Source organism: Aotus nancymaae, unplaced genomic scaffold (assembly GCF_030222135.1).
Source record: "Aotus nancymaae isolate 86718 unplaced genomic scaffold, 86718_ANA_hifiasm-v0.15.2.pri h1tg000064l_1, whole genome shotgun sequence".
In the NCBI taxonomy this organism is placed as follows: domain Eukaryota; kingdom Metazoa; phylum Chordata; class Mammalia; order Primates; family Aotidae; genus Aotus; species Aotus nancymaae.
This window is the reverse complement of record NW_026988479.1, coordinates 33,229,677-33,250,482: the sequence shown is the minus strand read 5'-3', so window position 1 is coordinate 33,250,482 and position 20,806 is coordinate 33,229,677. Positions and strand designations below refer to the sequence as shown.

Below are 20,806 nucleotides of genomic sequence, written 5' to 3'. Positions count from 1 at the left end.
GGACTGTAGGTGTGAGCCACAGAGCCTAGGTTACCTTCCTTAGTCTTGCTTATCTAGTAGACAATTGTTCAAAGTGTAACAACAGCAATGTGTCGGGTGACGATGGCGCAGGGAAGGGTGAAATGAGGCAGCAGGTGGTGCAGGATGTGAGGGGAACGGGCGTGCTCTGCAGGAGACACCTGCACTGCCTGTGACTCAGTCAAGGGCCATCTAACCATGGGCTTAGATTCATGCTAAATGTATGCTGCAAACTCTAGGGTAATCAATTTAAAATTATTAAATGAGAATAATTCTGTGCTAAGAGAGTTTAAAAATTAATCGCATAACATGCTCAGTTAAAACCAAACAAAGCAGATAAAGAAGAGAAGATTTTTAAAAAAGAAAGAAGTACTCAAATAGAAAAAAGTAACAAACACAGCAGCTATTAAATAAACTGTGTCAATGACTATTCCGAATGTGAATGATCAAAACACATCAATTAAAAGATGGTCAGGGTGGATTAAAAAAACAGACCCAATTATATGCTGTCTATAAGGAACCCACTTAAAATATAAACACACTTGGAAAGGAAGGAAGAAAGCTATAGCATGCTAAGCCCAAACAAAAAAGCAGTGAAGCAGCTTGATTAATCTCAGGCAGAACAAGGGGACAGATCAGGAATGAAAAATGGCTCTCCACACCATAAAAGGATTATTGCTCCAAGAAATACGACCACCCTTAACATGTATCTACTTAACAACAGTGTGTCAAAATATGCAAGGAAAAACCTGATAGAACTACAAGGAGAAACAGCTCAATTCACGGTTACAGTTGGAGGCTTCAACACCCTCTGTCAGAAATGGACAGCTCCAGCATGCAGAGAATCAGTAAGGACACAGCTGAACTCAATGGCACCATCAATCAACTGGGTCTAACGGACAATGACAGAATACTTCATCAACAGCAGAATACATATTCTTCTCAAACTCACATGGAAAATTTACCTAGACAGACCACATTTGGGACATAAAACACATCTGAAGAAATTAAAAAGAATATAAAGGTAAGCTCTGAGACCTCACTAAAATGAAACTGGAAATCAGTAACAGAAAGATAACTGAAAAATCCCAAAATATTTGGAGACTAAACAATCCACTTCTAAATAATGCATGGGTCAAAGAAGTCTCAAGAGATGTTTAAGAATATTTTAAACAAGAAAATGAAAATGCAACCTGTAGGATGCAACAAAAGCCGTGCTTAGAGGAAAATTTATAGCATTGAATATAAATGTTAGGGGAAAAAAAAGAAAGATCTAAAATCAATCATCTAAACTTCCCATTAGGAAACCAAAAAAAGAAAAACAATGTGAGCCTAAAGCAAGAAGAAAAGAAATAATAAAAATTGGCCAGGTGGAGTGGCTCACACCTGTAATCCCAGCACTTTGGGAGGCCGGGGAGACTGGATCACAAAGTCAAGAGTTCGAGAACAGCCTGTCTAACACGGTGAAACCCCATCTCTACTAAAAGTACAATAATTAGCTGGGCGGGGTGGCATGCACCTGTAGTCCCAGCTACTCGGGAGGCTGAGGCAGAAGAACTGCTTGAACCCAAGAGGCGAAGGTTGCAGTGAGCTGAGATCATGCCACTGCATTCCAGCCTGGTGACAGAGCAAGATTCCATCTCAAAACAAAGAAAGAATAAAAATTACAACAGAAAACAATGAAGCTAAAAACAAAAGATACATAGAGAAAAACCAACAAAACCAAAAGCTGGTTCTTTAAAATTGATAAATCTGTAGCCAGGTTGACCAACACTAAAAAAAAAAAGGAAGACAGAAATTACTAACATGAAAAGTGAAAGAGGTGCCATTGATACTAATCCTGAAGACATCTGAAGGGTAATAAAGAAACATGAACAACTCTATGCTCAGAAATTTGATAACTTAGAGGAAATAGACCAATTCCTTGAAAGACACGAACCACCAAAACTCACACAAGGAGGAAGAGATCAACTGAATCGGTCTTTCTAGGGGTCTGCCCACTCCCAGCTCACTTTCTCTTTCCTGACTGAGAAACACAGAGAGCCTTCACCACTATGTGACCCAGGCAGTGGCATATTTTCCCTATGGGCTTGAGCATTAGATTAGTGCCTGAAACAGAAAAACCAAGCGTGTTGCCATCACACAGAAACTGGCCCAGAGCCAATTTCCTTAAACTCCTATATAAACTCCATAATGGGATCCCTCCCTGTAGACATACCGAGGTCTCACTGTGGTCACAAAGAAGCTGCTGCCCCCTCTGTAGACAAGTTTCCCTAATAAACACCTTAAATGATCTCTTAGTGTTTACTGCTTGTCTCTTTAGAATCCCAACCAACCCCATCTCAGGAGGGTTTGTGGCTGTCCCTTGTGGGAACTCCCTATGGCCACTTTAGGGACAACCCTAGCCCTGGGTTCAGCCAGAAAAAAACACGGTGTATCCATTAAATAAATTAAATTGCTCATTAACAACCTCCCAAAAAGGAAAGCACCAGACCTAGATGGCTTCACTGATGAATTCCACCAACTATTTAAGTGAGAAATGATACCAATTCTCTAAAATCTCTTCCAGAGAATAGAAGTAAACTATTCTGTATGATACTGTAATGAGAAAAACACAACATTATGAACTTAATCAAAATCCATAGAAAGATAGATACAATACAAAGAGTAAACCTTAATGTAAACTATGGGCTTTAGTTAAAGATAATGTGTCAGTACTGGTTCATTAACTGTAACAAATATACCACAGTAATGTAAGACTTTAATAACAGACAAAACTGTACTGTGGAAGGAATCACATGAGAGCTCTATGCTGTATTCTCGGTTTTTCTGTGAACCTTAAAATCTCCCAAAAACAAATTTATTAATTAAAAAAGTATAGAACTAGAGGAACATTTCAATAATACTTCTCCCCCTAAAAAGACAACAATCAAAAGAGCTAGAGAAGAGGAGAGAAGATGAAGACAGATTAATTTAAAAGAAGTAATGTTAGGACTGACAGCTCATTTCTGAGCAGAATCAATGGAAGTCAAAAGACAGTGGAATGATAGATTCAAACAGCTATAGGCTGGTGGGTGGGACAGGCATTGATAACCTATGATTATATACCCAGCAAAACTGTTCTACAAAAATAAAAGTGAATTAAATATGTTCTTCACACCAATAAAATCATATAATTCCTCAGCATGAAATCTATATCAAAGGAAACAAGGGATATTTTGCAGACAGAAGAAAAATGATCCCAGATGGATGCTTAGAGATACAGGTGGCAATACAAAGGAATAAAAAGAGTTATAAATGTATAAATATAAATGAATATATTAAAACAATATCTTTTCAAATACATAAGTGTGTGTATGAATAAAGTACTTTACAGCAATAGCCTATGAATGGAGCAAAATGTAAACAGAAGAAAGGATTTTAAGACCCTTGGATTGTCTAGAAGGAAAAGAAGTACTAATTTTTATTAGACTTTGGTAAGTGAATATCTTATAATTACCAACATAGCCACTAAAAATTACATAAAAGCATATATAACAAGATAATAATAAAGAAAAATCTTTATTCTACAATTAAGATATCTCACAAAGGAGTTTTAAAAATCAAAACAATCTACAGAGATAAAGAATATTTCATAATAACAAAAGGAAAAATTCACCAGGAAGACAATTAACAATTTCTATGTTCCTAATGAAACAGCATCCAAAGACATACTGCAATAATTGATGAAATTGAAAAAGAAATAGACAAAACCCACAATCATAATGGGAAATGACAATACAATTCTCACAGGAGCTGAGAAAAAATATCACTAAGGAAATGTGAAGAATATTATTAACAAAGTATATGTAGGTATTTACAGAACACTGCACTCAACAACTGCAGAAGACATACTGTTTTCAAGTGTGTATGGGCCATTTACAAAACTGACTTCCTATGGGGCCACAGAACATTTCTTGGTAAGTTGTATGCGACTGGTGTCATTCAGAGGATACTCTCTGAGCACAGAGAGATAAGGCTAGAAATCAATGAGAAGATATCTGAAAATCACCAAATGTTGGGAAATTGAGAAATTTGTTTCTGACTAACCTATTGGTCAAAAAAAAATCACAATGGAAATTGATAAATGGTTTGAACCTAATGATAAGGAAAATACAACACATTGAAACATGTGTTATGCAACTAAATTGACAACCGAAATGTGTATACTAGAAGACAAGGATAAATATCAATTATCTACACATACAACTTAAAAAGTTAGAATAACATCAAATTAGACTCAAAGAAAGAAGTAACAAATTATGAAATAGAATACATATGGGAGAGAATCAATAAAGCCAAAAGTTCCTTCAAAAGACTAATAAAATTGATAAACTCTTGATGAGAGATTAAAAATAAATAAGCAAATAACAATATTGAAAAAGACATAACTAGAGATCAGAAAAATATTTAAAACATGCCAATAAAAAACTTTACACAAATGAATTTCAAAGTTTTGAGAAAATGAAGTTTTAAAGGTTAAAAACTAATTTTACCGTAACTGAATAAAGAAGAAACAGAAAATCTGATGTTTCAAAGCTCTTAAAAGAAATCAAGCCCAAATTTAAAATCTTCTAAACAAGAAACCCCTAGCCCAGATGTTTTTGCTGGTACATTCTACCAAGCCCTTAAAGAAGTATCGCCGATTTTATAAAATGAATACAAAAAACAACAGAAGAGAATTTGCTAATATTTTCTAAGGCCAGAAAAACCATGACATCCAAACCTGAAAAGCACATTCTGAGAAATGAAAATTAATGACCTTTCTCTCCAATAAATGCAGATGCAAAATCCCTAATTAACGTATTAGCAAACCAAATACAGCATGACACACAGAGTGTAACCCATAGGCCATGCTCCTTTATTCCTGGAATGTAAGTTTGGTTTAACATTTGAAAATCAATTAATTTAATGTGCATTAACAAAATAAAGAGGAAAATCAAATGATCATCATCTCAATATTTGCAAAAAAGGCATTTGATTAAAATTCAACATCTATTCACAATAAAAACTATGAAACCAAACAAAAACAAAAACCTGTTAGCAAATGAGGAATAGAGAGAACTTTAATCTGAAAGGATTTCCTTACTAAAGTGGTCAGCATGATATTTAACAGTGAAATGCTAAAAGCTTTCCTTCTGAGGATGCAAAACAAACACTGACTATCAGCCCTTCTGTTCAAAACAGCATTGGCGATGCTAAGACACACATAAGAAGAGACATGAAAGGTATGAAGATTGAGAAAAAAATGAAAGCTATTATTAAATGACTCAACTATGAAAAAGGAAAAATCAATATAATCTACAAATAAATTATTAAAATAAGTAGATTTAGCAATGTTGTGGGACCAAAGTCAGTAACGAAGTCCAATTAGATTTCTACATATAAGCACAACTACTATTATTTACAAAACACAAAACCTATGATATGTCCACCCAGAAAACACTGAGAAACAATTTTGAGAGAAAATAAGTATGACCTAAACACGTTACATGTAGTAAGTCCATGGATCAGAAGATTCAATATTGTGCAGGTATCATTTAATCAATGCATTCTCAATAAGAACTTGACCGGGTCCGCTGGTGAGATGGACAGGCTGAGCTGTAAAGTCTACATGAAGAGGCGGATGGCCATGCAGAGCTGCAGCAGCCCTGATGCAGACAAGCAGAGAGGGCCACCCTATCAGGTAACAAGACTGGTAATAGTCTTAGGAATTGAGACTTGGGGTTTTGCCAAAAAGAGATGAACATACCAATGAAACAATACAGATTCCAGGAACAGCCAATACAGACAGAGCCAGCTCACGTAAAGGTGTAACCAGCACTGTGGCACAGGAGGAAGGAGCAGCTTTGCAGTAAGTGGCACTGAGTCCACTGGATACCCATGTAGGTAAGAAAAATGAAAAAAAAAAAATGAAACTTCACGCAGCGCAACAGGGCTGTGCAGGCAACAGGGCTGTGCAGGCAACAAGGCTGTGCGGGGCAACAAGGCTGCATAGTGCCACGGTCAGTGTGAAGAAGCAAGGCCACCAAGAAGACACGAATGAAACCCTGGAATGGCCCGGAGGGTAGTGAAGTTTTCTTAAACAGGATACACACACTCAAATCACAACCAGAGAGGGATATAAATATTAATACATTCAATCTCATTAAAATTAAGAATTTATTTTGAGTTAGAGATTGTGAAAAGCTGCGACAGAATGGGAGGAGATATTCACAATACAAACACCTAACAAAAGATGATATATTCTCCCATTCTGTAATGCTGGTCACAACAGCCAAGAAATAAAGAAATTCAAAGGCCCATTCAAAGAAGAGTAAAAAAATTATGTGATATACTCAGAAGATGGAAATAAAATAACTGCACACAGCAACACAGTGCCCTGGTGACACTATTTTCCTGACCGTGGAGGTGACACACGGATGGGATGACTTCATCATAACCCCCTAAGTTGTACTCTCAGGACAGAGCATTTTCTATATGTTTGTTATGCTCTAATAAAAAGATTTAAAAGCAGTAATTTTTAAAAATTCTATAGTTTGAAGAGCTTGGCTATGGTTGTACAGTCCCATTTACAAATAGCTCATGCAAACACATTCAGATGGAAGACCAGCCTCCTGCTGGACCCCTGAGCCCAGCTGTGGTGGGAGCTTGTGGCAGGCACAGGCCCAGGGCACTCTGCATGACACACCCATGGCAACAGATGATGAGGAGCCAGGAAGTTTCTAGGCAAGAGAGTGACTGATGGAGGGTAATTTGAAATTAATGAGCGAGTTGTGATTACAATGAAATGAGAGAGGGGAAAAGAGGAAACACGGAGACAAAGAAAAGTAAAAATCCAGGGAACAAAAACAAGAAGATCCCTAGCACCCAGACAGATGTGCTGGGAGAAAGGCCTGAAGGGCTTGATGCAGGCTGTCCCCTCCTGACAGTGCGGCAGACACTGGGCTAACCACATTCAGGGAGCAGATGGAAATTGAGTCTTTGGCCTGAACTGCTCCCCCTGTAATCCCAGCCTCATTTCTGCAGGCACCCCTGGCTAGCAGAGAGGACCCTAGGAATGCAGAACCCAGCGCTACGATGGTCAGCTACGGTCAGCCCCGCACCCCGCAGAAGTTCCATACATGGCCTGAGGAGGCTCACCCAGCCTGTAGGGAAGCCTGGGATTGAAGAAGAGTCCCTGTCAAAAAGTTTTCAGAGTCATCAAAACTCATTACCTTGTTAATTGGGTAAAAAGGCCAGTTCAATGGCTGCTGACTGAATTAGAGGGTAATTGTAACAGAATGCAATTCTACTATTAATAATTTCCATATAGCAACTCGAACAAAGCGCTAACAAAATGTTACCAAATGCATTTCTTGCTTCACTTCTTTCATGACCAGATAAGGCTAATTCACTTGCTTATGCTAATTAGAGCATGTTACACGTGGGCCCCAGAGCAGCCTTGATGTGCAGAGGCCCCTGGGTGAGTCAGGGCGCCAGCAACAGGTGGCCGGACCCTGCAGGAGCAGAACCTGCCCATCTGCATTTGATGAAAATGCCTCCAAAACAAATCAGAGGCCGCCCCGGTAGAGGTAACTGAGAACATGGAGACACAGTCTCTGTAATGGCCACCAACGACCAGCTTCTGAAAGGCGACACTGCAGGCCAGCAAGGGTTTCTGGGGCTCACTGTCAGAGGCAGGGACAGAGAGGCGCTCTACTATCAGATGCATTTCTGTCCTCCTCAGCCCCCAGCCTGCGCCTGGTACTCTCGGTCACCTCTGCTCAGTGCCTGATGATACCATGTCTCTCCCTCTGTTCCCACTGACCTTCTGTTCTTCATTTTTGCCTCCTTTGATTTCCACTAGCCTCATTACAAGGTTATCTTATGTGACTAATAAACTTGGTTTACTGTTGACAAAGCTCCATTTCTGCTGGGCAACTGGATTCCAAGGAACCCCAAGGAGATAAAAACGGTCCCCAGCCTTTAGAAGCATCTTCCCTCCAGCTGTGCATTCTCCATCAACTGCACCTCTGTGAGTTCTCCTGAGGGCAACAGGGGGCTGAACCAGGCCGCTCCCAGAGTAGGCACGGGGTCCCCTCTCACCCACTTACCTGCCTGTCCACAGCCGCACCAGGTGCACAGAGCACGCTCTCTGCCCTGCCCTACAACTGTCTCCTCCGGCTTCCTGCCATCACTCCCTCCCCACAGGCCTCCACCACCCATGTGTAGCTGGAGGAGGAGGGGACTAGCCGCTGCTCTGGGTTCCCTACCAGCAAACGGAGTTCTTGCAATTTCAACCTCTGATAAAAAGCTCTACAATACCTGTTGTAGGAAGGAGTGAGAATCAATTATGATCTCCCAAAGCAATTTTACTTACATTTCACACTGCTCTATGACAAATTCCACTTCATTTGTGTTAGTTGTATAAATGCAGCCCCCAGCAACCACCTGAACCAGCACCAGCCTCATTACAGCAGCTCCTCACACCCACGCTCTGACGGTGTGGGTGTCACGCACAGCCAGGAAGGCACTGGGACGAGCCACAGTGGTTGCAGATGGCCTCCTCATGAGGTCCAGCAGTCTGCCTGACCCACATGGATGTGGTCCATGGGCCGGAGACAGGCCCTGTGCTGCATAGCCCTATTTTAAGTGCAGTTTATTTGACAGGGCACAGGGAGGAAGGAGAGCTGGGCAACTCAGGGGACAGACAGCACCATGGAGTCACAGCCCTGGAGCCACCAGCCAGCCTGAGCAGTCAGATGGGTCCCTTTCCCTCTCTAGGCCTCAACGTTCCTATCAGCAAAACAGGGAATTAGATGGACTTGGTCTTCAGATCAAAAATCTTAGGCGGCTTTCTCCATCAACGGGTGACAGGCAGGCAGCCAGTGCCCAGGGTGCCAGGCACACTCTGGGCCTTGTGCCATGGAGTTTCCACGTATCAGCTCCCTGATGCCTCATTCATGCGAGACACTCAGCCCCAGTCCCTGCCCAGTTCCTGGAACAAAACAGGTGCTCAGGAACTGTGTGTTCAACTGATAAATGAATGAGTGAAACCATCAGCTGATCACTCCTCAGAACCACCTCAAGAGGCAGGCTGGAGTCCTCTCTCCCCTTCAGATGAGGAGGAGGCTTCCAGGTGAAGGCAATCACCCCAGGTCTCCAGCCTACATGAAGCCGAGCCTAGGCTCTGGCCGTCATGCTAATGGGCACGTGGGAAAGTGCTTACCCAGGGCACGTACCTAAAGACCCCAGACAGCAGTGATCCCACAAGTCCTGAAAAGACTCAGGGCACATCCATGGTCAGGGGCATGACACTACCCAAACAGCTGTGACGTCAAGGCCTCCTCAACTGAAAGCTGATCTCAGTCGGGGAGAGCTGGCCTTGCCCTCCTCTCCTTCAGAGTTGTGCTGGGCTGAGTGGGGCCAGAAGTCAGCATGTGGAGGATTCAAAACACAATGACTCACCGGCGCTAAGTTCTCCCACCAGGCTACCACAAGGGACCCTGTGCTGCTTCCTGACATTTTGGGTTCATGCCCAGGGCTGTGGGCTCCCACTCAGGGTCAGGCCAGGTCCTAGTGAGTGGCAACGGGGGTGGCGCCACCCTGCTCTTCCGAAACTCAGCCTGGAGAGGGAGGCAGACGTGAGCATTGTACAAACAAGCGAAGGTGACATAGGCAATGCTGGGCAGGGCACTCAGGGAGCCCCACACCAGGAAGGAAGACCCACTCCACACAAAGGGAGAGTGTGCACGGGGCAGGGAGGCTAGGCACTTCCACAGAAGGGCATGGAGCAAGCACTGGGTGAGAGGATGCCCCAAGCCCACCGGTATCACATGTCTACCACCTTCTCAGGGTACGGCAGTGTGGGATGAGGGCACCTGGCTGAGGATGCCACTGACTGGATGGGATAAATAGATGCAGAACTCCAAGAGCTCATGCTCCCAACCCAGGACCCACTCATGCACTCGCCAGCCAGGCCCCACATGCCAGGCCATGTGCTGGGCAGGAGGTGGGCCCTTCGATCATCCCATCCTCACAGAGACAGCCAAGGCGCAGCAGGCGTGAGTAACATCCCCAGGGTCACAGAGCATATGGATGTGGAGCCCCGATTTGAACCAGCCCAGATGACCCGGTTACCCCTGCCCTCACCTGCTTCACTGCACTAGAACTAAAGGCAACCAGATGGATACTCAGTGGAGCAAGGCCCTGAAAGGCTGTGGGCATCGAAGCAGCGGAAGGAATGATACAGAGAAAGACTAGCATGCTTCACAACACCAACACCTCCATGGTCCCAAAATGCCACTTAAAAACACAAAAGGAAAAAGATAAACTGGGGGAAATGTGCCACAAATACATGAAAACCTTTTACAAATCAATAGGAAAATCATTGGCATGGTAATAGAAAACTGGGAAAAATCAACAGACAATCAACAGAAGAAAAGTAACTGACAAATAAGCACACAATTCAGTAAGACCCGTTCCTCACCTGGAGTGGCAGGAAGTAAAATGCTAACACCCAGCACAAGTGAGGCCCTGAGGGCTGCAACCACACCTGCTGGGAGATCCATGGGCACGTCTGGAAACCGAGTGGGTAACACTGGCCAAGGGTCCTGAAAGTGTTCACTGCCTTCCACTCGGTAACATTTGCCTAATAATCAGGCTGTGATGGCTCACACCTGTAATCCCAGCACTTTGGGAGGCTGCAGGGTGAGAACCACTTGAGCCTCGGCAAAACAGTGAGTCCCCATCTCTACAAAAAAATGTTTTTTTGAATTAGCCAGGTGTGGCAGTGTGCATAGTCCCAGCTACTTGGGAAGCTCAGGCAGGAGGATATTTTGAGCACAGGAGTTCAAGACTGCAGTGAGCCACGATGGCACTACCACACTCCAGCCTGGGCGACAGGGCAAGACCCTGTCTCTAAACAAATAAATAAATAACAAATGAATCAGATACAGGGGAAAAGCTGAGTACAAGGATGTTGCACACATTAGCAATAATAATGAAAACATTAGAAATGAAGCTAAATTTCCTATAAAGAGTTTACTTTTTGTATGTCTATACAAAGAAACATCGTACAGCCAAAGAAGATTTTATTTTCAAAGAATGTTGAATGGTACAGGGTACTTGCTGCAGTAAAATGTGACAGGTGCAGGCAGCACATAGGGCTGCTGGCCCTGCCCACAGCTGTCCCCACACTCGGCTGCTCCCGTGGCACCTGTGCATGTGGGTGTCCGTGAGTGCTTAGTGATTGGCTGATAAGATTGGCTGAATGAGTGACAGGGGAGGAAGGGAGACATGGAGATGAAATACACACCATATTCTTGGTGCTACCTCTGAGCGCAGGGGTCAAGGTCTTTTTCAATGACCTCTTTATACTTTCTGATCAGTTCCCAAGCTTTGCACATGTACTGTGTTATTGTCAAAGAGGGCTGCATGTTTTCAGATTCCAGTGGTCACAGAATACACCCCTCCACTCCGCAGTCCCAAACCTGAGGCTCAGCAGTGTAGGGGGGCCTCCTATCAGTCGCAAGTCCACACTGGGGTTGGCCCCACAGAGCCAGGAGCTCAGGAAGGGGGCAGAAACTCCACAGGCAAGCCAACAACAGATACTTCATTTCCGAGTGAAAAAACGCCAGACACAATGGGGGTGAAAATAGGAAACCAGGCAGCCCACAGGGGCCACATGACCTCACAGACAATCTCACGGACATGCAGACCACACACAGCCCTAAGACGTGCTCAGAAATGTGAGCCAGAGTCCAGGCTCCCAGGCATGGGCGTGGGAGCATGGACCAGTCAGGACAGGGGAGGACGATGAGTTTCTGCACTGCCTCCCCATGGGGAACTAGAGTTCCAGCCCGAATCCCTTAGGGTTGGCTCAGAGTTCTCTCTGGATGAAGCGTCAAGTCTGAGGAGGGCAATCCAACCAGTTGTGAGTTTGGGCTCTTCTTACACACAAAGGCCAATATATCAAAATTAAATCCCATGGAAGCCCAGGCTGTCACTAGAGAATATTTCCCACAGCTCCAGGCATTGGGAAATCAAAGGCCTGAATCCACTGTGGGTCGTCTTTTGAACAGAAGACAGGACGAAGAGTTTACCCCTAAAGGCAACCAGCAACCCAGATGTGTGCCTGTCCCACCTCCCCAAGGCCAGGGCTCCTGACCGGAGGTGCTGTGAGGACACAACAGCCCTGGAAGTACAGGGAGTCCAAGCAGGTGTCAGAAATGACATTAGGTACCTAGAATCCTAAGAACTTGGCTGTCTACAGATTGAGACGAAGGTGGGAGGTGGTCACCTGGATCCCACCAACTCCACTCACAGCCACCCACGCACAAGCCATGCTCTGTCTGCCGAAAACTCTCCCCCACAGCTCCCCCTACAGCTCACAGCACGAGCTTGCAGGCGCACCCATGCCCAGGAGCCATGCTCCACCTGCCGAATACTCCTCCCACAGCTCCTCCCACAGCACAAGCTTCTGCACACCCACCAAGGCGTCCAGCCACACAGCAAATGTGGATCAGGCCTGGGTACACATCAGATCTCACCTGCACCAGTGCCTCCCGCCAGGCAGATATCATGGCTCCTTGATACTGTGCTTCTTAGAAATGGAAGGTCTGTGGCAGTCCTGCCTTAAGCAAGGCCGTCGGCGCCATGTTTTCAACAGCATATGCTCACTGCATGTCTCTGTCACATGTTACAAATCTTCCCAATATTTCAGACATTTTTGTCACTATTATGTCAGTTGTGGTGATGACCTGTGACTGGTGATCTCTGATGTTACTATTGTCACTGTTTCTGGGGTGCCACATCCTCACAATATTTCAGACATTTTTATCACCATTATGTCTGTTGTGGTGATGACCTGTGACCGGTGATCTCTAATGTTACTACTGTCACTGTTTCTGGGGTGCCATGAACTACGCCCACAAGGCAGCAAGCTTAACCAATCAATGTTGTGTGTGTGTGACTGCTTCACTGACTGGCCATCGCCCTCCCTCTCCTTGGGCCTCTCTATTCCCTAAGACACAACAATATTCAAATCAGGCCAATTAATAACCCTACAATGGCCTCTAAGCATTCAAGAGAAAGGAAGAGTCGCACATCTCTCCTTTAAACCAAATGCTGGAAAGGATTAAGCTTAGTGAGAAGGTGTGCCGAAAGCAAAGATAAGCCGAAAGCCAGGCCTCTCGTGCCAAACAGCTAGCCAGGTTGTGAATACAAAGGGAAAGTTCTCAGAGAAAATTAAAAGTGCTGCTCCACTGAACATACCAATGATAAGAAAGTGAAACTGTCTTACTGCTGATATGGAGAAAGTCTGAGTGGTTGGGATAGAAGACCAAACCAGCCCAACATTCCCTTAAGCCACAGCAAGTTCTACGAGGCTGAGAGAGGTGGGGAAGCTGCAGAATTAAAGTCTGAAGCTAGCAGAGGTGGGTTTGTGAGGTTTACAGTAAGAGGCTGGCCCCATAACAGAAAAGTGCAAGGTGAAGCAGCAAGTGCTAATGGAGAAGCTGCAGCACGTTCTCCAGAAGATCCAGCTAAGAGCACCCACGAAGATGGCCACACTAAACACCAGACTTGCAGTGTAAACAAAAACAGCCTTCTGCTGGAAGATGCCATCTAGGACTTTTACAGTTACAGAGGAGAAGTCAATGCCTGCCTTCAAAGTTTCAGAGGACAAGCTGATGCTCTTGTTTGGAGATAATAAAGCTGATGACTTTTTTTGTTTTTTGAGACAGAGTCTCACTCATTCTGTCATCTAGGATGGAGTACAGTGGTGCAGTCTCAGTCCACTGCAACCTCCACCTTCTGGGTTCAAGAAATTCTCCTGCCTCAACCTCCCAAGTAGCCGGGATTCCAAGTGTGTGCCACCACGCCTAATTTTTTGTATTTTTAGTAGAGACGGTTTCACCATGCTGGCTAGGCTGGTCTCAAACTCCTGATCTCAAGTGATCCACTTGCCTCGGTCTCTCAAAGTGCTGGGATTACAGGCGTTGGCTACTATGCCCAATCTAAACTTTTAAAATTTATTTATTTAACTTTAGGTGCACACTATATCTGGCATTTCTCCGCATGTTTTTTTGATACAATTACAGGTTCAAATGCAGCTATAAAAAGTAATACAGAGATCGCAAGTAGCATTTATCCAGTTTTTCTCAATAGTAACAACTTGCAAAACTACAGCACAGTATCACAACCCGTAAACAGACAATGATATAGTCAAAATATAGAACATTTGATCACCACAAAAATCCCTCATGTTGTCCCTTAATAGCCACAACCAAATCCATCCTGTGCGTCTCTGTAACTCATGGCAGTCATCCACATGCTTTCTATAACTTCAGCCTTTTAATAATATCACACAAACAGGATCATGCAGCACATGACCTTTAGGGACTGGTTTCCTCACTTGGCTAAACTATTTGGACATCTGTTCAAGTTACTGTGTTTATCAACAGTTAATTCCCTCTTATTCCTGAGTAATATTCTGTGGGATGGAGGCACTACCATTGTTTAACCATTCACCACTGAAGTACATCAGAATTCTTTCCAGTGTTTGGCCATTATGCAAAAGCTGCTAGGAAGAGTCCTCTGTAGGTTTTTGTCTGAACCTTGGTTTTATTTCACTGGAATAAACACCCAGGAATGTAGCTGCTGGTCATGTGAGAGTTGCAGTGCAGTTTTTAAGAAACTGTTGAGCTGTTTTCCAGAGTGGCTGCACCATTTTACGTTCCCATCAGCAAGGCTCAAGAGGTCAAGCTTCTCTACACACCTGCTGGCATTTGATGGTGTCAGTTTTTACATTTTGATGGGTTCCTGGTGATGCCCTACTTTGGTTTTAACTTTTATTTCCCTAATGACTAATGATGTCGAACATCTTTTCATGGGTTCACCTGCCATCTGCATATGTTCTTTGGTAAAAATGTCTGTCTATATCTTTTGCTCATTTGCTAAAGAGGTGTGTTTTGTTTTTCTACTATTGAGGTTTGAGAGTTTTCTTATCCATTACAGATAATAAATAGTGTTTGTCAGATATGAAGCTTACAAATATTTCCTCTCAATCTAAACCTTGTCTTTTCATCTCTTCACAGGGTCTTTCATGGGGCAAAAATTTTAATTTTTATGGAGTCCAACTTCTGTTGATCCAAGCAGAAAGAAGGAAATAATAAAGATTAGAGCAGAAATAAGTGAAATAACACAAAAACAATGAAAGAAATCGGTCAAACCGAAAGTTGGTTCCATTAGAAGAGCAACAGAATTGACAAAAACTTTTAGCTGGGCCAACCAACAAAAGAAAGAATGAGGATGCAGATCACTGAAATCAGGAGTGAAAGAGACACCATAACTGACCTTACAGAAATAAAGATTATAAAGGAATACTATGAATAGCTGCTTGCCAAAAATTAGCTATCTGAGGCAAAATGAACAAACTCCTGAAAAGACAAAGGCTACCGAAACTGACTCAAGAAAGAAACAGAAAATCTGAGTAGACCCACAGAACAGTGAAGGGGCTGGATTTATCATGAAGACGCTGCCTGCTGCCTCCAAAGCTCTGTCTCAGCTCCTCTGGACCCTCCCCTCCGAGATCCCTGCAAATGGAATGCTGGATCTTCTGCTATGGTCCCACCGGCGCCTAGGACTTTGTTCATCTTATTCCATTGTATTCTCTCTGCTGTTCAGATTGGGCAGTTCCTATTGTTCCATCTCTGAGTTCACAAATGCGCTCCCCTGTTGCTTCCATTCTGCTACTGACCTTATCCATTACGTTTTCATTTCCATTACTGCCAGGCATTGACCACATTTTCTGTCTTCCCAGGCCACTGCTTCCCTAGGCCTTTGCTGGGGAGCGTCAGCATTCTGGGGTTGTGCTTCCTTAGCTCCAAGTCTGGGATGTAAGAGGCAGAAGAGGAACCCTGGGCAGCTCCCCACCATGCTGTTCCAAGGCCCGAGACCGCTGGCCTCCATCCTGCCAAGGCTCACTGTGCTCATTCCGTAGATAACATCTGGGGCTCTTCATTATATTTAACACAAGGATCAAAGAAAATGTGTTAACTCTATCTTCCTGAAAACAGTGGTATTCACTGCTCTTTGGAATCGTTCATCCAGCCAATACTGATTTAAAACCTTCTAGGTGCTGTGTGCAGTCACTGAGGCTGCCCTGAGAAGCTCGGCTTAACAATCACGGGTGTCTTGCACTGTTGGCTGCTGAGAACCACAAGAACTCTCAGCACACAAGGGCTCCATCCCACCTCTGCACTGAGACTCGGCCCGCCACAGCAGGACTTCCTGAAGCCTGAGCTACAGAACCCTGAGTTCCTGTGGGAAACAGCTCAGGGCTGTCAGGAGAATTGGCCCTTGCTTCTAGCATACCTGACAACAGGCCCCTGCCCTGCCTCCCCTTCCTAGAGCAATTCCTTCAGAAAAACTGAGCTGACAATTGTGACTCCTTCCTGGTCCCTTGGAGATACGCAAGCCCGCATCTCCTACAGCTCTGGCATGTCCTTCTCAAGGACTGAGAGTCACTCCTTTGGAACGTAATCATCAGGAAGACAGGCCAGTCTCCCAGTCTGGGGTTGGGGAGGGGGAGCAGGAGCCCGTCCAACAGCCCCGACCTGCCAGCTCACAGCAGAGTCAGCTGATCACATTCACGTGACCAATCTTCTTGCTGCTTTCTGTAATTTTTCACTTCCCTGACTCCATTTGGGCCCCTACTCCCCACACTTCCTTTAAAACATCCAGTCACATCTGCACAAACCTGAAAGGATCTCAGCTCTGTCTCCCACTGTCAGCAGCAACTGAATCAAGTCTGTTTTCTCCATTTTAACTTACATCAAGCTGTGTATACCTTTGACATGGGTCACAACTGACACTCAACATAAGTTGAATTAAACCAGATGAGAAAGAGCTTTGAAGGCATACCATCAAGTGACAGGTCACTAAATCCTCTCTCTGCCTGAGGAGAGTAGGAAACTCCACAGGACAGTCTCATTTCCACATTGCACAAATGTCAGCTCTCACCATGGTAGCCCACAGTGGAGGAGGGATACTGAACATAAAACACACACGTCTGCCTTGGCCTGGCCATGCTGCACCCAGTTCCTGGCAGCACTGCCTGCTCCATTCTGGAGAGGCGAGCAGAGTCTGGGTCCTACCCAGCCAAGGCCACAGAAAACTAGCTCCCTGGGAAAGCAGCGAGGGACCATCCAAGAAAGATTCAGACAGACATGCACAGACACACACGCACACAGACACACATGCACAGACACACGCACATGGCCACGTGCAGACACACATGCACATGGACACACACGCACAAGGACACATACACAAACACACACACACACAGACATGCACACATATGCACAGACACATGCACACAGACATGTGCATAGACACACACACAGAGACACATGTACACGGACACACACACACACGGGCAATCACATGGCATACCTGACTGCCACCACCCATCTTTTCACACGCCAACTCCAAGCACCCCAAAACCCTTGCTTTTAGATTCTGCAGCTAAAACACACTAATAATGATACCAACATTCATTTATTCATTCAACAAATACTTGGTGATACGGTTTGGATATTTATTTTCTCCAAATCTCAGGCTGAAATGTTTCCCAAAGATGGAGGTGGGGCCTGGTGGGAGGTATTAGATTATGAGGGCAGAGCCATCCCCTCAGTGAGGAGTATTGTTTAAAAGTCTGGAACCTCGAGTCTCTCTCCTGCTCCTGTTCTTGCTGTGGGGCATGCCCCACACAATTCAGTGAGGATGAAAAGAACGGAAAATGGGGTCCTAGCTCAGTAAAGGGGCCCTGTGGGGCGTGCTCCTCCTTTGCCTTCTGCCATGATCAGAAGCTTCCTGTGCCTCCACAGAAGCAGATGCCAGCGCCATGCTTCCCATACAGTGTGCAGAATGACCCAGCCTCGAGTATTCCTTTACAATGACGCAAGAACTAACACACCTGATGAGCCCTGGCACACGCACACGCACACGCACAAGTCCACATCCATATTAAGACGGTGGTGCTGAGGGCCAGAGGGCGCTGCAACTGGCTGACCCCACAAAGCTGAAAGTCACCTTTGCCAAGGAAGACAGGCTTCCGGAAAACACAGCCCTGTATACTTAGAAACTTCAGACCCTACTCTCCACAATCTCTTTATTTATACAATTGCTTATGCAGAGATATTTCCACACATGATGCGTTCAATTATGCAGTGTAAGGTGGGGCCTGAATGGAGAAAATTCAAGTCAGCCATGCAGACACTTCAGGAAATACAAAAAGCGACCCTGCTGCTGACTTTTGAATGTGTCTGCATCCACGCGTTTCTCCCACCGGAGGGAGGCAGGATAATATATAACAGGGCGCTCCTCTCCTCTGACTGACACTGTCATGACCTTCCTCTGGAGGCTAGGGGTGCCCTGCAGAGTGGAGGCACAGGGAGGGCCTGGCGGGACTGGAGTCCAGACTTGCTCAGTACCTGTTTCCCGCCACAAACAGCCCTTGGAGGTGCCGGCCTTTTTCTCGAGGGTGGGGGCAGCACTGCCCCAGGCCTCTTGCCAGGCCCCAGGGAACCCTGAGGCAGGGGCTTCTGCCGGTTCTCTGCTCCCAACACCTTGTACTGCCCAACATAGACACAGGCTGGGCCCAGGGCTGCTGAACAAGGCCAGGGGGGGCCGGGCTGCCGAGTCTGCCCCTAGAATGGGGCAGACCTCACTGTGCAGGAAGAGGGTATGGGTGGTGGCCCCAGGCTCAGGTGTGACTCAAGCATAGCGGGCGCCCAGCACATCAGGAGAGGACACGCAGTGGACAGCGGCGGGGCCCCCAAGACAGCCACAGCAACAGTTCGGCAGCCACGGCAAAGGCCTGCTGGAGAGAGGAGGGGAGGAGAGGAGACGGCAGCATGGGAGGACGAACTGTGCAGAGCTGCAGCCATGATGGGCCCGGAAGGGGAGCAGGCAATAATAAAAATCGTAGCGAATGCTCACAGGACAGAGGCAACTACGACAGGCCCTGGTCCAAGGGTTACTCCTGCTCATTCCCCTCAACTCGTTCGGTCTGCCAACAACTCTGTGAGGACGTGCAGGGATACTCCCTCTTTCTTGAGTAATGAAACTGAGACACAGATGAAAAGACCTTGGCTGGGTTCCACACAGCCATCACCTGGAACTGGGATTTGAACTCACACTCAGCCTCCTGAGAGGACACTCCTGCCACAAAGCATTTCAGATGTGAGAGGCCAAAGAGAAGCTGCCCAGCGCACGCAGAAGGTGAGGACGCCTTGAATACACTGGGAATGGTGCTTGAGAAACAGCAGCAGTGAATCCCAGAGGAGCACGCTCTATGTGTGAGATGATAACACAATTTTCAAAATGGCTCAGCAGGGCACAGAACCAGCACGGTGGATGGAGCCGGGAGGTCTGGGTCCCAAGTACACATGAAGTCCCCAGGCAATCAACCTTGGTTTCTTTTCCTGCACAGCAAGGGGCGATTCAGCAGGGTCCATGTGTTTCCTGCTCAGCTTTGTGGGATTTGAGGATGAAAAGAACGGGAACTAGGGTCCCCACTCAGTGAGAAAGACTCCAAGAAATGGAGGCCATCAGCATGGTGTGATCTCCCAGGGCATGAGCATCCTCTTGGGAGCTCCTGTGCCAGTGGTGTAGACAGGAGCCCAAGGGAGGCAACAGCGTGAACAAGAATCAAGCCTGGGGCCAGGCCTGTCACCTCCCCACTCCGGTGAGCAGCAGCGACCACTCTCCACACTTTACAGATGAAGCAGATGCTCTGAGGGGAGCCACACACCCAAGCCACACAGCTGCAGAGGCATGATCTGAGCCCGGGTGCCCTGATGGCAAGGCCCAGCCTCTGATCACCTCCCAGGGCGAAGCCATTCAGCAAGGGAGCTGCTGCCACCAGAGCCCAGGAAGGACATAAAGGCTCTGGCCTCCTATCAGGCCTCCACGACCTGCTCTCCACTCCAGGCCAGGAACGCCAGCCTGTGTCTCTGTGCCTGTGAGGAACAGGCCCCATCCAAGGCCAGCAATGGGGTCAATGGCAGGGCAGCACATCCAGCTGCAGGTGGCCTCCAACAAGACCCTGAGCACCTTGAAGACCACGCTCCCATCTGCGGGCCACTCCACACAAGAGGGAAGAGCATGGTGAGAGCCCCTGTGTCCCCGTGAGAGTACCCATGTTAGTCCCTGTGAGAGTCCCTGTGTCTCTGTGAGAGTCCCTGTGTCCTTATGAGAGCCCGTGTCCCCGTGAGAGTCCCTGTGAGGGTCCCTGTGTCCCTGCGAGAGTCTGTTTAAGAGCGACTCCCAGCCCTTCAGCCACCAAGTGCCCTCACAAGTACCTCTCATGGCCAGCCCAGCACTCTGTGTGTACACAGTGTCATCCATCTCAGGAGCCCATGGGGGCCACACTAGCCTGGCTTATACAGAAATAAATCATGCTTCTATAACTAGCAATATTTCTTTACCTGGAGATTAATAAAAATCACCGACGAAGGCTAACCAGTGGATCTAATTTATTGAAAGACTTTCCTGAAGCTGTGGATAAAGCCCTTTATTAAAGCTTAGTGTAGCACCCGAGGATGCCCTGGAAAAGCGGCAGTCGCTTAGTGGGATTTGGAGGCCTCGGAGCAAAGTGAAAAGTCTAACAGGATCCCTTGAAGGAAGGGGAGGGGAGCAGGAAATGGGACTCAGTTTCTCACCTGAAGAGCCCAGCCTTAGTCAGACAGCACTTCAG

The 20,806-nt window shown here is 46.0% G+C and overlaps 1 protein-coding gene across 10 annotated transcripts in view; it reads right to left on the bottom strand.

Moving 5' to 3' along the window:
- MAD1L1 (mitotic arrest deficient 1 like 1) overlaps nt 1-20,806 on the bottom strand; it is a 404,019-nt gene that overhangs the window by 195,634 nt on the left and 187,579 nt on the right. The window lies entirely within an intron of this gene.